Genomic DNA, 13,055 nt, shown 5'->3' on the forward strand with positions numbered 1-13,055 from the left:
TTTTGCAAGACTAGAATCATTAGTGCGGCTTCTCTCTTAGTGTGTATTGCTTTACCCCAATGGTAGCCTTATGGCATGCCGATTTGGGTATTTTCATGGTTGGTCATGTTGCATTCGTGGAAAATCTTTTAGTCCGTACTTAGGAGTGTTTCAAGGAGCGAGTGGCTCGAGAGGACTATGATGGTCGTGACCCAATGTGATCATAAGCCTTGAGGCCATTAATTTTTCTTGCCAATGGTATTGACACCTTAGGTTCAATTTAGGGGTTGTGCGACTATGGGGGAATGATTTTCAGAATGTGACTGTTTCCATTTTGCAAATACTATAATATATTATTTTTATTGGTGGGAGAGAGTATTGAGACCGTAGATTCTTAGCAAGGGATGACAATTACATATGGGTGCTTATTGATTTAAATGTTAGGAAGGGAGACTCAATATGGTTTAACCTTTTAACTTGCAGAACGACACCAAGCATTAGGACCGATTCTATGGATAAGACAACTAAGACTTTAGGATTCAGATTGTACTCGGCATAGCCTAGTCTAGACTCGGATTTACTTTTTATTCGAACATTATTTTTTTTAAAAAAAAACTTCATTTGAACATTATTTTTGAATACTTTGCCCATGTGACATTCAAAATTATTAGCATGTTCGGTTTTGATGCAGAGCATTGTCGTCGTAGGAGGCCTAACAACGACGCAAAGAGTTATTCTTTTTTATGAGTCGCTTTTAGAACCGAGTGCTTTTCTTACGCCCTCGCAGCAATTTGTTACGAACGGTTTTTTTGTTACGTGTTTTCTTTTTCGCGGGCACCGAGGCTGCTGCGCCTGACCAGAAGGCCAAGCAGCAACTTCACCGCCCAGCTTAGGGCGTGAGAAATTCTGGCGCCCAGCCAGGGGCGTCGAAAATGCGTCCCTGGCTGGTTCTCGTTTTCTGTTTGCGTCTACTTTTGTTTATGCGACTTCGATTTTGCGTGCTTGCCTAATAACGTCCTTTACGCGTTGTGCAGCGTTTGTGGGATTCGTTACAGGCCATCCCGAAGGTCGCTTATTTTTGTGGCGATCGTTCGGGTTTGCGGAACACGTATTTCGGTATAACTCTTTGGGAAATTGGTTTATGAATGTTTGGGCAGTTTTTAAGGTCTTTGGTTTTTCTAGGATAGTTTGTCACACACAATCATATATTTCGCTACACATAACTAACATTCCATCATGAGGCAATAATAACATGTCATGTAGTTTATGATAGGCTTCTATGGGTAGTTATTGCGCCTGGCTTGGTACCGCTTCTATCGTAGATCCAACACATGCCCCGATCGAGGTAGTGTCTTCAACACACGAATTTCGCTCAAGAGGCCAACCCGCAAGTGCAAGCCAAGGGGGCATGCAGGCGAGAGGGACCTAATGAGCGAACGATTGGGTTTGGGACGGGTGTACTACTAGCGAAAGTGCCGAGTGGACAACATTCGAAGCGTATGCACCCCCCGGTTGGCGATGGGTATCCTTAGTCCCAACTTCCGAGGTGAAACACCAAGGGAGCCAAGATTCGTTATGCGGTTCTGTCCGTTCACATTAATATGCTGATTTTCAGGTCGTCCCAACTTGATGGGGAAACAAACGCGGGGTAGGATCGTTTCACCCTTCGGCTATTTTGATTACCTACAAGCACGAGTATTTCCTTCACTATCCCCAGTGGAGTCGCCACTGTGAGGGGGTCGAAAAAGCACGAGGCTAATGCGTCACCTCGTCCCTCGTGGGTGTGACGCTTCTTTTTGTCAAATCAAGTGTAATTGGATTTCCTGTGAGTTTACACCCAATTGACTAGTAATATAGGAGTCGCCATTCAGTTTTTAACGACAATGAGAAAAACTAACAAAACCCGGTTATCGTGACATAAAGGGAGTGCAATTATGTTTGACCACGACGGCCGTAGGTTCCCTTGTGATCCCTGGTGGTGGGGATCGCTCAACGTACACTCGCAGGGTAGAGATTGAGGGTTCGGGGGACTGTAACTACCGAGAGGAGTACTCGCTCTTCGATAACTCCAGAGGCAGGATATCCTTACTAGCTCAGCATAAATAATTGAAGGGACACGCGTTCACTATTAAAATAATCTGAGTTTATTTTAACAATATGCAACATATAGTACTAGATCGAGCGCGATTATCTGATTTAGATTGTTTTAAGAGACCTAGCATGATAATCCAATTTCCCAAAAATATCATATTTATTAAGCGTGATCGAACAATCAGATTTTAGTTAGTTTAACAGTTCATAAAAGGGCAAGGAAAGCAATTAAACCATGGAAAAGGGACACATTACGACGCACCCTTGAGAGGTGTGTCACGGTTCTCAGAAAACTAACCACTTTGACTTTGCTATTTCTCCTTTTATTTAACGAATCTCAAGTTATGGGACAGGATACGTTCTGTTCGATTTATGGATTGATTGCGACAGAACGCGTGATCAGTTTTGCAGCGTGAGTCAATACTCAGAATAATAATTGTGTGTTGTGTGTCCTTTTCACGTCAAACTTAAGGCCCTATTTATAGAAAAGAGTTCGTGGAAAGATAGAATTGCAGAACTCTAATCCACGAAGAATTAGGAAAAAACACGTACCAGGTATTTTCAGCGCCCAGGCCTGGGCGCCGAAGATTTCGGCGCCCAGAGCCAGGCGTTGAAAATAGGGTATGGGCTGTTTTTCTTAGTCAGATTCGGATTCCTAGAATCCGGAGTGTATGAGACTTAATCGAGTCTTTTAGTGCGTATTAACCTTGTGACGGGATGCGTCTGGGCCCGTTACGAACTCTAGGCTCGTTAGGATTTTAATTAATACGTGACTCTTACTTTTGAATCATATTAGGAATAGGATTCTCTCGCAATTTCTATCTCATTTAGGAATTATGTTGGAGTGCAACACCTAATTCTGACAGGTTTCTATCTTTTATAACTTGCCACTTTTAACAACTACCCATTACGGCACTTACTATTTTTAGCAGATTTCCATAAATAGAAGGTTTCTATAAATAGCAGGTTTCGGGTGAAATGAAAAGGGGAATTGAGATTCGTTATTTTATAGGAGATGAGTTGTCAAGTGGAGATTTACGTTTTCATCATCGAACCTTTCCCTTTCGGGAATGGGGACAAAAGTAGGTGTCTACAGGTATCTAATTAAATTATTAATTAATTATGAAAATCAAATCAATTCTAAATTATTCGAATTTTCAACAAATTAATTATAATTACAAATTAGATTGCATAATTAACAAGGCTATGCATTCAAACTTGTTAAACATATACAGTAGGTCAATCAAAAATTCAAGATTTATCAACAAGAATCGCAAATATTTAATTTAACATCTTAAATTTACAAACTTTTGCGTTCGAAAAACTAAAACCTCCGAAAAGTCATAGTTAGGGTTCGAATTTGGGAATTCTGGGTTTCGGCGAAAAATAATGTTTTTGTCAAAATTTTAGAATGCCTTTTACATGCGGAATTGACACAAAAATCACTCGATTTGGTTGAGTAACGAACATTCTGCCGAAAAACTGCGTACATATAATTAAATAAACGCAATTTGCAATTAATTAACAATTACGAAAATTAATCACCCCTTTTAATTCCTTGTAAATTTGTATAATTTAACCATGTTCATGCAATTTAGATTATGAAAATAATAAGAGGCTCGTGATACCACTGTTAGGTTATGATACATATGACAAAACATAAATCATGCGGAAAAACCTTAATGCCAGGAAACATATTATTTACACATAATCATTTAGCATAATTTAAGAGCATACACTTTGTAGCGTGCCCTCCCTAGCTGCGCCCGAACCGAACAAGAACAAGTCTTTAGGACTCCAAATGTCGTCCCTCCGTAGATAGTCAACAGTACGTCCGGATCCGCCTCAAGTTAGACCAACTAGAATCGCCCTTAAGGTTACTAGGAAATTCGGTTAAGTGTTTGCAAGTGTTTGGCTTATTTTTCTTTCAAAACTTACCCTTAGAATACTTGAATCCCATGTCCATAAATTATGACCCTAGGCCCTTATTTATAGAGGTTTGGAAAGGGAATTGGAATCCTAGTAGGATACGATTTAATTAAACTTAGAATCCTACAAGGACTCTAATTAATTAAATAATCCTTTTAGGAATAGGAATTTAATCATACACCAAATCCTAATAGATTTAGGAATTGTGCATGGACACAAACACACACACGCACGGAGCCACGAGGGGGCCCACGCGTGCGTGCGCTTGGCCCACGCTACGCAGCCCACGCTACGCAGCCACGCCTTGGCGCGCTGGGCCTGCCTTGCGGTGGGCCTGGCGCTGCCATGGGCTGTGCGTGTTGGCGTGCGTCTTGCTTGCTGGGCGATGGCCCGGCTTCGTGCTGGGCCTTCGTCCGGCAGGCCTCGTCCGATGCTAATTCGTACGATACGCTTCCGATTAAATTCCAGGTTCCGGAATTCATTTCCGATGCGAACAATATTTAATATTTCCGATTCCGGAATTAATTTCCGTTTCGAACAAATATTTAATATTTCTGTTTCCGGAATTATTTTCCGATTCCGATAATATTTCTGATTCTGACAATATTTCCGATTCCGGCAATATTTCCGATTCCGGCAATATTTCCATTTCCGATAATATTTTCCGATACGTACCATGTTTCCATTTCCGGCAACATCTACGACTTGGATAATATTTATATTTCCGATGCGATCCAAATTTCCGTTTCCGGCAATATCATCGTTTCCGGAGTATTCACTTGCTTGTGACGATCTCAGCTCCCACTGAAACCAAGATCCGTCGATTCCGAATATCCATAGATAGAGTATTTAATGCCATTAAATACTTGATCCGTTTACTTACTATTTGTGTGACCCTACGGATTCAATCAAGAGTAAGCTGTGGATTAATATCATTAATTCCACTTGAACTGAAGCGGCCTTTAGCTAGGCATTCAGCTCACTTAATCTCACTGAATTATTAACTTGTTAATTAATACTGAACCACATTTATTAAACTTATCATTGAATGCATACTTGGACCAAGGACATTATTTCCTTCAGTCAACACGCTGACCAACAATGGATCCTCGTCTACATGGACCCTACATACTGACGGCTCCTCCAACATACGGGGGACAGGCCTTGGCATCGTGCTATAGTCGCCACAAGGGGACACCATAGTACAATCTGTCTGTTGCGAGTTCAAAGCTACCAACAACGAAGCAGAGTACGAAGCTTTGATCTTGGGGTTGTCATTAGCACTCGACATGAATATCCGTCGACTTGAGGTACGTTGCGATTCTTTATTAATTATCAGCCAGATTAACGGTTCGTATGCAGCGAAAGATTCAAAGATGCAGGCCTACTTGGAAATAGCAAAAAGGCTCGTGAACAAGTTCGATTCATGCACCTTACAATAAATACCAAGAGACCAAAACACCCAGGCTGACGCCTTAGCCAATCTTGGCTCAAACATCAAACCTAAACTCACCTCCATCCCCGTAGTCCACTTAATGTATCCAGCCATCACCAAAGATAACCTACCCATCACCGAACAGCCTCAACCTACTCAAAATCCCTCATGGCGCGACCCTTACATACACTGGCTTAAACACAACACTACCCCACCTGGAGTCACCCACGAAAAAGCCTTTCGCATGAAAGCCTCCAGATTTATCCTAATCCATGGAGTATTGTTCAGAAAGTCGGTTGCAGGACCGTACCTAAGATGCCTCGATCATGACGAGATTGAGTCGACATTGCGCAACATACATGACGGAGAATGTGGAAACCACGCCGGAGGAAGAAGCTTAGCCCACAAAACCCTTACCATGGGATATTTTTGGCCCACCATGAAGAAAGACGCAATCACCTTTGCTAAGAAGTGCGACTCCTGCCAACGGTTCGCGTCCATCTCTCATCAACCTTGTGAAGTACTCCATCCTATCTTGTCCCCTTGGCCCTTCACGAAATGGGGGATGGACATAGTAGGTCCCTTACCACAAGCGTCAGGACAACGCGTCTTCATGTTGGCAATGACTGATTACTTCTTCAAATGGATCGAAGCAGAAGCTTTCAAGCGAGTTCGAGATACCGAAGTCATCTCGTTCATCAAACGAAATATCCTTAGTCGGTTCGGTATCCCTTCCAAAATCATCTGCGACAATGGTTCTCAGTTCATCAGCAACAAAACCAAGGAATTCTGTAGTAGGTATAACATCACCTTGCATACCTCAACACCAAGATATCCTCAAGCAAATGGCCAAGCCGAGTCAAGTAACAAAATCATCATCAACAACCTCAAGAAGCGCCTCGATGACGCCAAAGGAAGATGGGCAGACGGGTTACCTATGATCCTTTGGGCCGACAGGACGACGCCAAAAACGGCGACCAACCACACCCCTTTCTCCTTGGTCTTCGGTTGCGAGGCAGTCATCCCTCCTGAAGTCGAACTCCCCACAGCAAGAAGCAGTTTCATGGCACCAGGAATGAACGACTCAGTCTTGGCTTACGACATCGATACTGTTGATGAAATTAGGGAAGCGACACTAGTCAGGATGGCCTCCTACCAACAAGCCGTCGCGAACAGCTACAACAAGAATATGAGGGTTCGGATATTCCAGCAGGGAGATTGGGTTCTACGCAAGGTCTTCCCAAACAAAAAGGATCTTTGACACGGCAAGTTGGCCCCGACATGGGAAGGTCCCTACCAGATCGTGAGACGAACAGGACATGGCGCATACGAGTTAGTCGACAAAGATGGCACACCCATCCCAAGAAGTTGGAATGCGACACACCTAAAACTGTACCATTTCTGAACACTCAAATAATTTTTTCTTTCTAGTTTTTCTAACACAACAGGTACTCTAGCATTCACCACCATTATGTCGATACCCCCGAGACAGAGTGGGCATGACGTATTACGAAGTCGAGAACATCTCGAACTATATACACTTATAAGTAACAAGAAGTTAAGCTCCTCTCCTCTATCTTTTTTCTTTCCTCCTTGTATGTTATCACCATTACTAACTTAGGCATCGGAGGGTCGTTGGCTCCACCAACGGCCAACCCTCACGCCATCGTCTGGTTTTGCAGACAACACCGTGGCGACATCATAAGTATACACTTAGGAAGAATAACGAACATAAAGACTCGACTCGACTTCGTCCCGTATTTCTCCTTGAACTCTTTCTTTCTTTTTTCTCCTTGTCGTAATTTCCTCTCATTTTTATGTGGCCCCATACTAACTTAAGCATCGGAAGGCCGTTGGCTCCACCAACGGCCAATCCTCACGCTCTGCTGTGTTGACAGTATGGTGCCTACATGGTGACAGATTCGACAAGGAGAAAACAGATGAAGCAAAGTGTACAACACAACATACAGGAAACCAAAAGTCGAAATTGTGCACGCATGTTCAGAAAAACGAAATGAAAAGAAACAGTGTTCTTTTATTCAAAAATGCTTGTATACATTACATATTACAAATCTTACAAACTACAAAACACAATTTAGGCCATTACAAAAACGCCTGGTACACTACAATGTACACTACATAATGGAATACAGATCTACATTTTTCTACAGCATACATTTCTTGCAGGTTCCCCTTTGACACGCTGGAGGCGTCACCAAAGTCGAACTCGAGGTATGTGCCCAACCTGCAAAACAAACACCAAACCCAACACATTTTTCCAAAAACAAAGCAAGCAACACAGAATTCGCAAACAACAAATATTTACATGACTTGCCCCCTTGGAGAAGCCCAAAAACATTAAAAAGACGGCCGCCTTCAAGGCGTAACACAGCCACAAATATCTTTTCGACCTTCCCAAAGGCCGAACACACAAAACATTGTTTAAAAAAACCATTCTTTAACAAACACAACATTCAAATTTTAAATTTTTTAAGGAGGGGGGACAGAACTTGTAACGCCCCGACCTTTCGGCTCCTTAAATATCGGTAATAAACCGTACTTAGCTGATCAATAGCAGCGGAATTAGGCTTAATTAATCCTGGGACCTGTGGGTATGGGCCCACAAATAAAATAATCCTTAAAAACATTCCATAAATAATACAACTTTCCCATAAAATAAATATAAATCAATATTCTTATAACAACCTCAATAACAGGATTTCCATAGTAAATAATTCCTCGTCTCGATATCTCCATAATAAATAACCAACTCCAGTAATAACTATCGTTTGCGCAACTTGAGCTCCTTAATCGAACCTGTGCATCATCATAAAAATAGAAAACAGGAAAAACACAAAAAATACAAAAATGAGTGGAAAACTCAGTAATATTACTCCAGCCCGTCAAAACGGTTTTATTTTGAAAATAATTTGGCACATATCAATCATTAGCATTTATTGTTCGGAAATAACTAATTTAATCTCGTTATCTTGAAAACTGTGCCGGCAAGGAATCATTTCCTTTACAGCTCATTGGCAAGTACAGGCTTTGGCGGGACTTTCCTTACATCTTTTCAGGGGGGAACTATTTCCCTTTAACTTTAACTTTGACTTTAACTTGCCTCCACCTGTAACTTGCCCATTTACTAGTTCAGTTCACTTTTCCAGGCCGACAAAAGCAACATCGTCTTTCTTTAAAATAACTTTATAAATATCGTAATTATTCCCAAACAACGTCTTTAACATCATGATCATAATCATAAACATATATCATCATAAAATAATAAAGTACGTTAACATATCATCATAAAAATACTCATAATATTTTAAATCATACATCATATCATTTAGCACTTAAGTCACATAATAGTCATATAATCATACATAACACACATACGGGCATATAAGCTTAAATGCTGGACATAATAGTTACATAACATATACGGACATGTAAGATAAAATGCTAGACATAATAATTACCTCGCTCCATTGCGTAACCTTAATCATACGAACGTCTCTTCCAGTAATTGTTAACCAAAACTTAAATCCTTCCACTTAACCCCATAAGTATATTGTTCAAACAAATATAAAGAACAAGTTAGAAACTTTATTAGTAATATACTTTGACTTTTAGAGTTTAGTGTAGTCATTTTTTCCAAATTAGCATTTCAATTCGTTTAAAAACAAAATAAATGAGACTTAGGCCCACCTTTAATTTATGTTCCTTCAAATAAGAATTGGGCTTGTCATTTGACTTTGGGTCATTTGGAATGAAAAGGAAAATGGAAGAAATAGCAGGAACTTAGCAACGAGCCAATGACATCGTCAACAATGGCAACAACGATTGCAGCCAACAACAATAGCGCCGAAAAAGGAGTGGTGGTTGGCCGTCGGCAAGGAAGCAGTCGCCGACAGGTAATGCAGCAGCGGTGGTCGAAGGGGTGGCGCCGTGGTGGTTGAAAATAGAGGAGAGAGAAAGTGGGAAAAACTCTTAAATTTTTGGGTAGAATACGAAACTGATGGTACAATTTAACTTAGAAATTAACTGGCAATTGAGCAGATATTTATAGAGTTAAAAGGGTATAAAAACGTAAGCAATGAGCTCACATTTGAGAAACCATGGTTATGTAATACCATGGAAAATGATGAAACTTGCGGCAAGGCAAAGTACTAGTAGATAACAATTAGGAGCTCATGAGTCAAAAGAAGAAAGAAGATTTTGAACATTTGGCAAAAATGCATAGCTTTGAATTTGCCATTTACACGTATGGAAATGGTGGAGAAGAAGGAATTGACTTCCTTTCCTTAGGTAAATGAAATAAGGGTGAAATGGTATTTCCAAGTTTTGGGTGATAAAAATTAAAGTTTTAGGTGTAAAACATGGGCTCAAATATGGAAGGTTGTACTTACGTATAACACTACATAAATTAGGTGGGCATTTTCTCTTTTAAAACATTACTAGGCTTTTATTAAAACTTAAATTGTTGAAAGTAATAATTTAGAAGTAAAAATGCTCTTAAAATATTTTCGGAAAAATTTAGGACGTAATTACGTTAATAATCGTAATTACAGAATAATAAAACAGGCTTAAAAATACGGGGTGTTACATCCTTACCCCCTTAGAAAAAGTTTCGTCCTCGAAACTGGATATCTCAAAACTCAAGGTCAGTCTAAATTCAGATACCTATACTATGACAATAGCCCAAAAGTCATTCACTTTTCTTAAAACTCTTATTCTCATAACTTAATACCTAATTACCCAAATAGCAGTTAAAACCTCAAAATTTTCTCATATCCCAAAGATCATACCCAGGCAGTGCAGAGCACTTCCGGCTGGGCTCCGCTCTGATACCATACTGTAACGCCCCGACCTTTCGGCTCCTTAAATATCGGTAATAAACCGTACTTACCTGATCATTAGCAGCGGAATTAGGCTTAATTAATCCTGGGACCTGTGGGTATGGGCCCACAAATAAAATAATCCTTAAAAACATTCCATAAATAATACAACTTTCCCATAAAATAAATATAAATCAATATTCTTATAACAACCTCAATAACAGGATTTCCATAGTAAATAATTCCTCGTCTCGATATCTCCATAATAAATAACCAACTCCAGTAATAACTATCGTTTTGCGCAACTTGAACTCCTTAATCGAACCTGTGCATCATCATAAAAATAGAAAACAGAAAAAACACAGAAAATACAAAAATGAGTGGAAAACTCAGTAATATTACTCCAGCCCGTCAAAACGGTTTTTATTTTGAAAATCATTTGGCACATATCAATCATTAGCATTTATTGTTCGGAAATAACTAATTTAATCTCGTTATCTTGAAAACTGTGCCGGCAAGGAATCATTTCCTTTACAGCTCATTGGCAAGTACAGGCTTTAGCGGGACTTTTCTTACATCTTTTCAGGGGGGAACTGTTTCCCTTTAACTTTAAATTTGACTTTAACTTGCCTCCACCTGTAACTTGCCCATTTACTAGTTCAGTTCACTTTTCCAGGCCGACAAAAGCAACATCGTCTTTCTTTAAAATAACTTTATAAATATCGTAATTATTCCCAAACAACGTCTTTAACATCATGATCATAATCATAAACATAGATCATCATAAAATAATAAAGTACGTTAACATATCATCATAAAAATACTCATAATATTTTAAATCATACATCATATCATTTAGCACTTAAGACACATAATAGTCATATAATCATACATAACACACATACGGGCATATAAGCTTAAATGCTGGACATAATAGTTACATAACATATACGGACATGTAAGATAAAATGCTAGACATAATAATTACCTCGCTCCATTGCGTAACCTTAATCATACGAACGTCTCTTCCAGTAATTGTTAACCAAAACTTAAATCCTTCCACTTAACCCCATAAGTATATTGTTCAAACAAATATAAAGAACAAGTTAGAAACTTTATTAGTAATATACTTTGACTTTTAGAGTTTAGTGTAGTCATTTTTTCCAAATTAGCATTTCAATTCGTTTAAAAACAAAATAAATGAGACTTAGGCCCACCTTTAATTTATGTTCCTTCAAATAAGAATTGGGCTTGTCATTTGACTTTGGGTCATTTGGAATGAAAAGGAAAATGGAAGAAATAGCAGGAACTTAGCAACGAGCCAATGACATCGTCAACAATGGCAACAACGATTGCAGCCAACAACAATAGCGCCGAAAAAGGAGTGGTGGTTGGCCGTCGGCAAGGAAGCAGTCGCCGACAGGTAATGCAGCAGCGGTGGTCGAAGGGGTGGCGCCGTGGTGGTTGAAAATAGAGGAGAGATAAAGTGGGAAAAACTCTTAAATTTTTGGGTAGAATACGAAACTGATGGTACAATTTAACTTAGAAATTAACTGGCAATTGAGCAGATATTTATAGAGTTAAAAGGGTATAAAAACGTAAGCAATGAGCTCACATTTGAGAAACCATGGTTATGTAATACCATGGAAAATGATGAAACTTGCGGCAAAATACCAGTAGATAACAATTAGGAGCTCATGAGTCAAAAGAAGAAAGAAGATTTTGAACATTTGGCAAAAATGCATAGCTTTGAATTTGCCATTTACACGTATGGAAATGGTGGAGAAGAAGGAATTGACTTCCTTTCCTTAGGTAAATTAAATAAGGGTGAAATGGTATTTCCAAGTTTTGGGTGATAAAAATTAAAGTTTTAGGTGTAAAACATGGGCTCAAATATGGAAGGTTGTACTTACGTACAACACTACATAAATTTGGTGGGCATTTTCTCTTTTAAAACATTACTAGGCTTTTATTAAAACTTAAATTGTTGAAAGTAATAATTTAGAAGTAAAAATGCTCTTAAAATATTTTCGGAAAAATTTAGGACGTAATTACGTTAATAATCGTAATTACAGAATATTAAAACAGGCTTAAAAATACGGGGTGTTACAGAACTACTCCTGATGGTCTACTGGGCCTGCATTCTCCCCTTGTTCGCCATCGCCTGGTGCCGCCATCGTCTCGACATCGGGGCTGGTTGCAGTTGCACCCTCATCGACGTCTTCTTCATCGCTAACGGCACCAGGGGGGATGTAGTCCTCGGGGAATGCAGTGTTGAACTGAGCAATGTCTTCATCAGGAGTCCAGTTCACATGTTTGCCCACCTTGAACTCCTCCATCATCTCAGCCTTCATTTTCCAAGTGTAGTAACCAGCACACTCGTAAATCCTCGCCTTGACTTTGGAGAGAGACGTCTTCAGCTCGTCGATCTCAGCAACCAGCGTCTCCTTCTCAGCGTTCAACTGTGCGACCTCAGCAGCCCCCTTCTCTTGACTCACTTGCAGCGCCTCAGCCCTTGTTGTCGCCTCCTTGGCCACACCGCCAAGACGACCAGCCTCCTGCTTTGCCTTCTTCATGTCATTTTTCAGTTTTACTATTTGATCTTCTAACATGATGACATGATCACGTGTGGCTAGAGCAGATTGCAGGGCCTGTGCGAAAGCAAATCATTTAAGAGTTTTTTATAGTGATGAGATGAGGATGGAAGAGGCGAAGAAAATAAAAAAGAAAGAGCAGACACATACCCTCCATGCATCCGAGACGCTCTTGACAGTTGCAGCTAC

General features: G+C 39.9%; 1 long non-coding RNA gene across 5 annotated transcripts; it reads right to left on the reverse strand.

Moving 5' to 3' along the window:
• Positions 1–8,031: 8,031 nt before the first annotated feature.
• LOC110785275 (uncharacterized) lies at positions 8,032–12,061 on the reverse strand. 5 transcript variants are annotated; one of them, XR_002532553.2, is made up of 3 exons: positions 11,261–11,944; positions 8,914–10,597; positions 8,032–8,251 (listed from the first exon to the last, which is right to left on the reverse strand). It is a non-coding gene; the product is annotated as an uncharacterized lncRNA (long non-coding RNA). The 5 variants fall into 5 exon arrangements; XR_008919541.1 differs by having other exon boundaries at positions 8,032–10,597; positions 11,261–11,334; positions 11,490–11,938; XR_008919542.1 differs by having other exon boundaries at positions 8,032–10,343; positions 10,486–10,597; positions 11,261–11,937.
• Positions 12,062–13,055: the final 994 nt, after the last annotated feature.

The sequence above is a fragment of the Spinacia oleracea genome, chromosome 4 (assembly GCF_020520425.1).
Source record: "Spinacia oleracea cultivar Varoflay chromosome 4, BTI_SOV_V1, whole genome shotgun sequence".
NCBI lineage: Eukaryota > Viridiplantae > Streptophyta > Magnoliopsida > Caryophyllales > Amaranthaceae > Spinacia > Spinacia oleracea.